The following is a 9,175-nucleotide window of genomic DNA, read 5'->3' on the forward strand; positions in this document are numbered from 1 at the left end:
AGGCATGACTGTGTACGTTGAATTTTTATTTTCAGTCCCAGCTATATATATGATTTGAAAACAATGCAGGCGCATTTCATGTATAATGGCTGATTACACACGATTGTAACATAGTATAGGTGATAATTACCGGCGGTACAGGATGGGTGACAAATGTTTTTTAGTTTGGTAAGAATAGTCTAAACGACCGTATATCCGATTCTTGTTTAAAATTTCGAACACAAATGCAGTTTTCAAAAAGACTCGATTGGTATGAAAACAACGAAGAAACGATGTGGATCTCCTCTATAATTTATCGCAATACCAATATCCCAGTTTTAAAGTTTAAATCTTGCTATAAAATACGGAATGTACAGATTAACGAATAGAATGGCTTCGAACGGATGGACTCCATGGGCAAGTAATTTTTTATCACTTGCGCTATTTGGTCGAAAGAGCGACCATTCGAATTCCGAGTATCACCAAACGGACTGTAATTGTCAGGGTTCGTTCGTAAACATGGCTATCAATCCTGCGTGTTACGGCCCCCCCAGTGTTTCTTGTTATAGACCTCTTGGGAGGCGACCACGCTCATTGCCCATATCGTTATTTTTGGGTCCCTGTCAATCTATCCTGTCTGCTTTCCAATCATAAAGTTAATTTTCATATGTTGGATTGCATGAATTCTGGTTATTTGGATGGTGGAAGGAGAAGTAATTTGTACGAAGTGCGCCATCTTGCGACTTCAACATTTCATTTTCTTCATTGTCGATCTCTGCTCCTCAAAAACAGAAAAAAGTTGTTAATGTTGTCTTGTCACTTAAAATATTATTCCACGAAAATTTATATCATTTTGTATTTTCATATTGTCTCAGAGCAAATACGCCCTTGGACGTGACTTCTACCAACTCGTCAGGCAGGTTGTTTCCATACACGTTCACCTCGTCCAAATTGGTCAGTCTTGTGGCCATCTTAGTCGGAAGTGACGTCAGTCTGTTGTTTTGCAACTGCAATACGGCCAGTCTGGGCAGTTTACATATTGAGTCGGAAAGTAGTTCAACCTCGTTGTTCGATATTATAAACACTTCAAGGTAGATCAGTTTGTTGATATTATTCGGAACGTACTTTATCTTGTTGTGACTCAAATCAAGTCGTTTCAGACCAATCAGTTCGTCGCAACACAACACCGTCGGAAAATCTTCCAGACGGTTCCCGCTCAGCGACAGCGAGCTCAAGTTTGTCAACTGTCGAATGCTGGTCGGAATCGCAGAGATTCTGTTTTTAGCCAGGATGAGTTTGTCGAGTCTGCGCAGTTCGAACACGCACCTTGGAACCACTTGAAACTGATTGGAGTAAAGTGACAAGACCCGGAGTTTTTGTAGCTTTACTATCTCAACCGGCAACGTTTGAAGCTGGTTGATACTCACGTCAAGGACTTCCAACTTCATTTGGCGGCACACCTGAACGGGTAGCTGATCCAAGCTCTTGTCTTTCAGATTCAACGTAGTATAGCCGGAATCTCTATCCCTGAACACCGTGGCGGACGTTGAGCCGAATCGGACCGATTTTGACGATTTTGTACCCATCGTTAAAACCCAACAATTTGATAAATCGTCTGCTTTTGTTTGGCTAGCGGTCTATTTTCGCTCAAATCCACCCAGCATGTGTAAGGCGCTTCTGAAATGCTTGGGCAGAGCACTGTCCCTCCTCGAAACTGTGGCCAGACCAGATGTAGTGTCAGGAATAAACTCACCGTGAAATTATGATCAGATAAGTTCGGAAACAGCAGCACACATCGCTCAACAAAGATACCTGTAGGTTCCGACACTGAAGGGCATATTTAGGTCAAAGGTCATGCAATTCATTAAGGTGTCAGCTTAGTTTTGTTGTCAACGTTGATCACATCGTACATAGAAGTGTTGCGTTACCAGTTTCAACCGCTATGTCAGACGCTCGATTGAATGATGAATTCCAATCAGTCCAATGCATTCAGACGAAAACGATCATCGGATTCAATTCGGTAATGTATAACCGAACTGAACCGACCTCCATGTTCTTTCTGTTATCTTGTTTGAACACGTGTTCTATATCACATTCAGGCTAATCGCGAGGTCAATTTGAGTTGACAGGTGAAACAAACGCCAGAACTGTTCAACATATCTTTTGGTAGCCTGTCCTATCGCCTGACTCAGGCACTCAATGGAAATTTTATCCCCCGAAGATAACACAGGGATGGCGGCCATTTTGAATTTCAAATATTGGTAAAGTCAGGTAGGTTATATCTCTAATACCAAAATTTGCACGGTGACCTTCGATTTCTATTCTTGATTTTGAAAGAGAATGGTTGCAAGTTTGCTTAAGAAAATTTTAAGGAAAAGTGTAAGTCTTTCGTTTTTCGATGTGCGATCTACATTAATCATGGAGGTAGGAAGGGAGTACTTTAGACGGAGTCTTCACCCTCTACCGTCTAATTCAAGTATGCAGCTCTTCCTGGCGAATATGGAGCTAGCAGTAAGATGTTTTGATGGGATAGACCAGTAAGAATAAAGATTACAGAATACCCTACTCTCTTTTCATTAACTGATTATCATAAAGGGTAGGGTATTGGTCAGTATGACGCAGTCAACACCAAAACTGAGCTCACAGATTCTTAAGTTAAGTTGCGAGGATTCGGAGTTAGGCTTGTTTGAATTCGAACCTAGGTTGATAAGATCCGAAGTTCAGTCGCAAAGGATCAAGATGAAAACTTCGAAATCACCTGGGGCAACCAGCCCAAGAATCTACCCACCTAACTTTCGGAATGTAGCAAACTAACTTCGGATCCTGTCAACCTAACTCCTCCTCCTCCTCCTCCTCACCACCACCACTATCATCATCACTATCATTATCATCATCATCATCATCATCATCATCATCAGCAGCAGCAGCAGCAGCAGCGGTAACGGCAGCACTGTCGTCGTCATCATCATCATCATCATCATCATCATCATCATCATCATCACTATCATCATCGTCATCATCATCATCATCATCATCATCATCATCATCATCATCATAAGTTCATGCTAAACATCCGGCCCTGTTTTTGTTCCTCACAGTTTTATCAAAGTCAATAGAGTGTCAATCAGTGTTTGGAGTTGTAGGTCTCAACGTTTTCATAGGCGAAATGAAAAGATACGTTTACACGACTTTCCCTGTTTAAATCCTCCAACCCTAATTTTTTTAGCATTTCAAAAAATAAAATTCTCCCACTGTTTTGCCAAATTTGATGTGTTTTTTAGGCCGCACATGGGGAAAAGTTGTCGACCGACCCTTCCTGAAGGCATGTATATGGAAACACACATATTTGTTTTGCAATGGTGCTAGACGACCTTGGTTTTGCCATCTTGTCGACAGTGATGTGAGGGCGCTGCAGGACGGAGGCCTCATCTGGAGGTGAGCGTTTATGATTTGTCGAAAGCTTGCCATGTTCATCTTGATTTTCTTTTTTCCCGGCTTTCGAGAAATGCCTGTCTTGGCTCGGCCTTGTAACCTCCACAAATGTAATAATCTCCATAAATGTAACATCAACCATAATTGTAATAAAGTGCACCCATAAATGTAATATCACCCATAAATGTAACAAAAATCAACCATAAATGTAGCAAAAACACCAACCACAATTGTAATAAATGATAATCATAAATGTAATAAAAAATCACCCATAAATGTAATACCTGTCAACCATAAATGTAATGAATCTACTTTGTCGTTGCAATGGAGGTATTTGCTCTTAAATATTTATCGATGTAATAAGGAAAACAATTCCACACATTATTCATATCTTAATTGTTTGAGTTTAGTGTGTTTTGTATATTTGAAAGTGTATTTTACGTTTCCCTGTTTTGTGTACAGAACTGATTGGCCACGGCGAGACACAGCTGTAATCTAAACGTCAGTGCAGTCTCTACTCCAGAGTGGAGGAGACTGTATAACACTACGATCCTTTAACGCAGTTTTTTTTTTCGAAAATTTGCCGTACTTTCTTAGTCAGTCTCCTCAAATTCGTCTTCAGTGGATAAATTGTGTGGAATAATCGATAGATTTTCTATATTCCTATATTGTCTCACTTGAAGTTTGTTCCTTCAATGGTGATGTTAGGATGTCTAATTTTGTTTTACTGTGTTCAAGGTAGTGTCCGTATTGTTTTTACTAGATTGAAATATTGATATATGTTCTCGTCAACATGTTTTGTGTCGTAAGTTTCTGTTATAAGGTTGTATATTTTTCTGTTATTTGTTCTGAGTCATCTGTCATAAACTTTGTGTGGTATCACTGGTTGAACAGTTATTTTGACGCTTCCTTATTATGTAATTATCAGTGTTGCTGTTCCACTTCCATCATCTAACGGTTTGATCGGTACCTCGCAATTTTCTGATAGCGTTCTCAAAGTATTCTATTCTGTGTTTCGGAAAGGAAACCTAGTTTCAGGAAAGTATGCAATAACATTACACTAGTCTTCTTAAAGTTATTATTTACTCAGGGCATTGATAAACAAATGATCACATATGCAAGTTCAAGTTTATTACATTTAAGGTTGAGTTTTATTACATTTATGGTTAATTTGTTTATTACATTTGTGGTTGTGGGTTGTTACATTAATGGTTGACTGTTTTATTACATTTGTGGTTGATTTTATTACAATTGTGGTTGATTTTACATTTGTGGAGATTATTACATTTATGGAGGTTACAGGCCATGTATCACCCAATAAATTGTAACATTTCACCAAATACGTCACTCTTGCAAAAATGTGACACCATTAGACTCCTTGAACCTACGCTTGCTCTTTAGAATTGGCAGGTCTTTCATCAGCTTTACCTCTCAGCAAATTAGACAGAACTTTCAAAGGCGAACACAGGACTAACATAACGTGATTGGTCATGTCAACAGATACTCATGCGAGAACCAGGGATGGAGGACTGCCCCTTTTAAACAGGTTCTCTGCTACTGCCTGTAGCGCACTGTGGCGGCGCGTTTTGTGCGTTATACTACAGGTACGTTAGAAAATTAAAATTGCACTGCGCACGACAGGTTACCTTCGTTATTGTTCGGTGTTTCAGAATTATTGACGATTTTAAAAATTCTTGTTTTGCTTAAGTTGATCCTCTGAGCCAAGAAATATAGAAATGAAATCAAAATGGGAACAACCCCGTCAGTTTTTCCGAGAGATTTGGGGTGAGAAAAACCTATTGTGTTTTAAAGGTATACTGTCACCTGTTCCAATTTTGCCACAGTTACCATGGAAAGAGAAAATCTAACCAATCACAGATTTTAAGCGGGTGGCCCCTTTTTAAAAACAGCGCCCTCACATGGGCATTTTGAATACCAAGGAACGCCCCTTTGACCATGTATGGGCATATTTAGATTACAGGTGACTGTATACCTTTAAGCCTGCGGGGTCTCGGATGACACAGGCGACACTCGTTCCGTTCAAAGGGAATGGTTGTAGCTCTAGTTTTATTACACCGAGAAAGTCGCGGTATGCGAATGCCACGGTAACGGCATGAAAACCACGTAGATGCGTGATACTTATAATCACCGTTCATATTTTGGGGTTCAGAGTATTTGTTTGTGGTTCAGAAATGACCCGACAGAGTTTCGAATTCTAACAAGTTACAATTTCTGTAATTCATCGTGTTTTTGTTTTCGGAAATTCAAATCATAACTTTGTTATCGGATTTTCTATAGAGTAGTCTATGGCGTTTAGAAGGCGGTATGGGTAGGAGTCTGGGGTTTAACGCAACTGAATGAGTTCCGTTTGCCATGTAGACGTTTCTGAATTATCCACGTCTCATTATGAAAAGCGTTCAGTGCCACCATACGGAAAAAAACGAAGATTGTGTCGATGCGATATCTTTTTATAACAATTAGTTTCGCCCAATACTGTCACACCTGCCAAAAATCGATTTACGTTCGCGCCTTTTTTTGTTTGTTCCAGAGCTTCATCCATTCTCTGATGCTCTATCGTTAGCGAGCGTAAGGTCGTTGCACATGCTGTTGATAGAACCTTGTCAAAGTGACGTTTCTAGAACGCACCCTTTTGTCACGCTGATCGATCGTGTTTTTACGCGCACATTGACAGATTACCAAGCGTTCTGCGATGTCTGATCGACACACAGTGAGATACTCAAGCGAAATGTACAATCCACTTCACCTATTTTTGGTTGCACATGAAATTTTATGACGTTATCGAGCACGTTCTCGTCGTGTACCGTCATGTAAATCGTGTCTAAATTTTTACATGCAAAATTGACCAGCTATCTTCCGTGCACTATAAGTGAAAATGTTGTGACTAAAAATGAGACAATATGCAAATTTCTCATTACTAGTGCACATCTGAATTCAGCCATCCCCGTAATTAAATCTACATAAACATAGAAAGCTGTCTAACAAGCGATTAAAGAGAATGTATTGACCAAAATAAAGAAAACATCCTTGAATATACAGATGCAATTTTCATGTCCATTATTGAAATCACAACCTAGTAAGTTCACTCAAAGAAACCTGCGAAGCAAATTTGAAAGTAATCGGACGATTGGTTTAGAAAATAACTTTGAGAAAAATGCAAGAGAGATGGTAACTCTAAGGAAGAGTTCACTTTCGATACAAACTAATTTTCTCATTGAGTCAGTTTTCAAAGAAACTCCACATAATCGAAAGACCAGAGGAAAAAAATACTTAAATTTTCCAAAACGATTATTTATCCCCGAGGCGCAATTGTACTGATTTTCATGAGCACCTTTTGCTCGTTGGAAACACGATGAAATTATAATGTCCGAGCGATGAAGCAGTCCTACACGGAACTTACAAAATCTAGAGAGCTGGACCCGCGTCGGTTTCCAATTCTCGTGTCTTGGTTCGCTTTCCTCCGCAACTGTTTCCCGTTCTTCGTCGGCTTATCGCAGCCCGAGATTTGATCGTCACCGGCACCGAACGCTTCCCGAAGTATGGCTCCGTACTGCAGGAAGAGCACGTCGGCTCTGACAGCTGGGTCGACCAGTGTTATCCTTCTCCACGCCTCTGTCTTCTTCTCCAGCTCGCGGAGCCTGTTTGCCGACCTCGCGTGAGACAGGCTCCGGTTCCGTGGGCAATAGGGACTGCTTTGGAAGATGTTCACCATTGTGAGCAGCACGTTCGCCAGTAGAGTCGTTGCTATGGCGATTGATCTCAGCCAAGCCGTCCCGGAGACCATCTCGGCCCACATGCTTCCAGCAAGAATTGTACCAGCGACGCCCAAGGTGACGGCCACCAACTCCATCCAGTTGCCAAGTCGATCCCACCGGAATGCCAGGTAGGCGTGCGCCGATGCCTTCTGGCGACATTTCTCTTCCAAGTCTGCCGCCAATTTTGCGAATTCCTCCCGCAACTTTTGATCGAGATCGCGCTCTCTAGAATCGATTTCGGGAGCGAGTACGTCCATTTCTTGTTGTGTCGACAGATTAATGGTAAAATGGTAATAGTTGACTTATGGCTTGAGGTTCTGGCGCCACCTATCCGTCTGTGTGTCGAAAAATTACAGTATAGGCAATCACTGTACAAAGCAGAATCCTACGTTTCTAACAGTTTGTAATTTGTGATATGAACTCCAAGGCTAATGATGAGCATTTTAAGGAACAAGGACGATATCTTTAACGTAACTTTCTGGGCTTCCCTACCATAGAAGCGCTAAATTTCAACAAATCGGATCGATCACCAATTAATTTGATATTCAGAGTAAAGGGCCAACAAGATTGACGGTAAAAGTCGCCTGCTATACCATACCATTAACACTTGTTTCCTGAATTCAAAATAAACTAACCAGTTCTCTTGTTCCCCTCTTGCTTTTCTACTTCCCATCGAATTTCTTGATTATCTTCCAGTCAAAATAAGAAACATGGGAGTTTCTCTGCACGAGCCCTATACCATGTTATGAACAAAACACACGCATGCTCAAAGCTTGTTGAGTAAATCACGGAACAAAAAAAAAAAAAAAAATGAAAAGAAATAAAAGAGAAAGAGAAAATGCAGTCCAGAATAGAGGGGACTGTGAAACTATATATAGTTGGTTTTGTTTTAGGGCTAAACCTTGTATTCGTCAGAATTGGTGAGCTGCAAAAAATTTTTGCCAGTCGGTTGCAACCTTTCCCGAAAATGACAGTAGTGGAGGTTATGGGTAGGTGTCTAGCAACGCCCTCTGTCATCGTACCGCGGGCCTACCACGGAATCGTGTCAAGTTGGGTAGACTCCTGGCACTTTCTAGGTCTGGGTGAATATTCAGTTTCAAATATTTACTTGTACGAATTCCACAACATTATATAACACCCAGTAAACCATTGTAATTATTCTTAGTAAGCACAATGGTACAACGTTTTGCCAACTTGTTTTCTCTCTTTTAAAGTTTTCTTATTTTTTTTAAGCTCAATTCCTAAATTTCCTATATGGCATCCTACGTATGATTTTACGACCGCTCTGTAGCGTTGAGTGTAAAGAGGGTACAAATGGCATATCGGATTTAATTAAATACATTGGTTCCGAGTAAAATAAATCAAATCCAGTTTCGATTGATCGCAATTTTTTTAGAAATAAAATGCTATGATCCATTTTTTACCAAAATGTCGAATATTTGTCTGTAGAAATTAATTATTTATGTAATCAATGAAGTGCTCTAATATCGGATAACACTATGCAAGGATCGCACCTACAAGAAAACGAGTTTCAAAATGACTTGCCTGATGACATTTGTGTAAAATTTGACTGTAGAGTGATGAAAATTCTGTAAAATTGCAAAGGTAGTTTGATCTTTTAAATATTTGAATTTAAAAAACTACCCATTTTAAAGAGAAACAGACCTTTTTGCGAATCATTTGTTTGTATCTTATTCAGAGTGTAATAGATTTTTTTTTGCCAACAACTACTTTTCAACTTTACGCGCCTCGGGCACAGATATTCGACGGTGAAATTTTTCCAACACTTTTCTGATCTACCACTTGTGGTGCTCATTTTAAAGTTCTTAGTGTGAGGAACATTTCCATCGTCTTAGTTATTTGAAACTCGGAAGTTTTACTTGCCCATAGAGTTAATAAACGGCGGCCATTTTGAATTTCAAATGTCGGGAAATCTTAGGTAATTTGCTTCTCTGGTACCAAACTTTGCAGCTGACCCCTGATTTATTATT

General features: G+C 40.0%; 1 long non-coding RNA gene across 1 annotated transcript; it reads left to right on the forward strand.

Annotated features, from left to right (window-relative positions):
* Positions 1-977: 977 nt before the first annotated feature.
* On the forward strand, positions 978-5,015 carry LOC139143465 (uncharacterized). Its single transcript, XR_011554593.1, has 3 exons — positions 978-2,250; positions 3,261-3,414; positions 4,912-5,015. It is a non-coding gene; the product is annotated as an uncharacterized lncRNA (long non-coding RNA).
* The last annotated feature ends 4,160 nt before the right edge of the window (positions 5,016-9,175 follow it).

This window comes from Ptychodera flava, chromosome 11, assembly GCF_041260155.1.
Source record: "Ptychodera flava strain L36383 chromosome 11, AS_Pfla_20210202, whole genome shotgun sequence".
NCBI lineage: Eukaryota > Metazoa > Hemichordata > Enteropneusta > Ptychoderidae > Ptychodera > Ptychodera flava.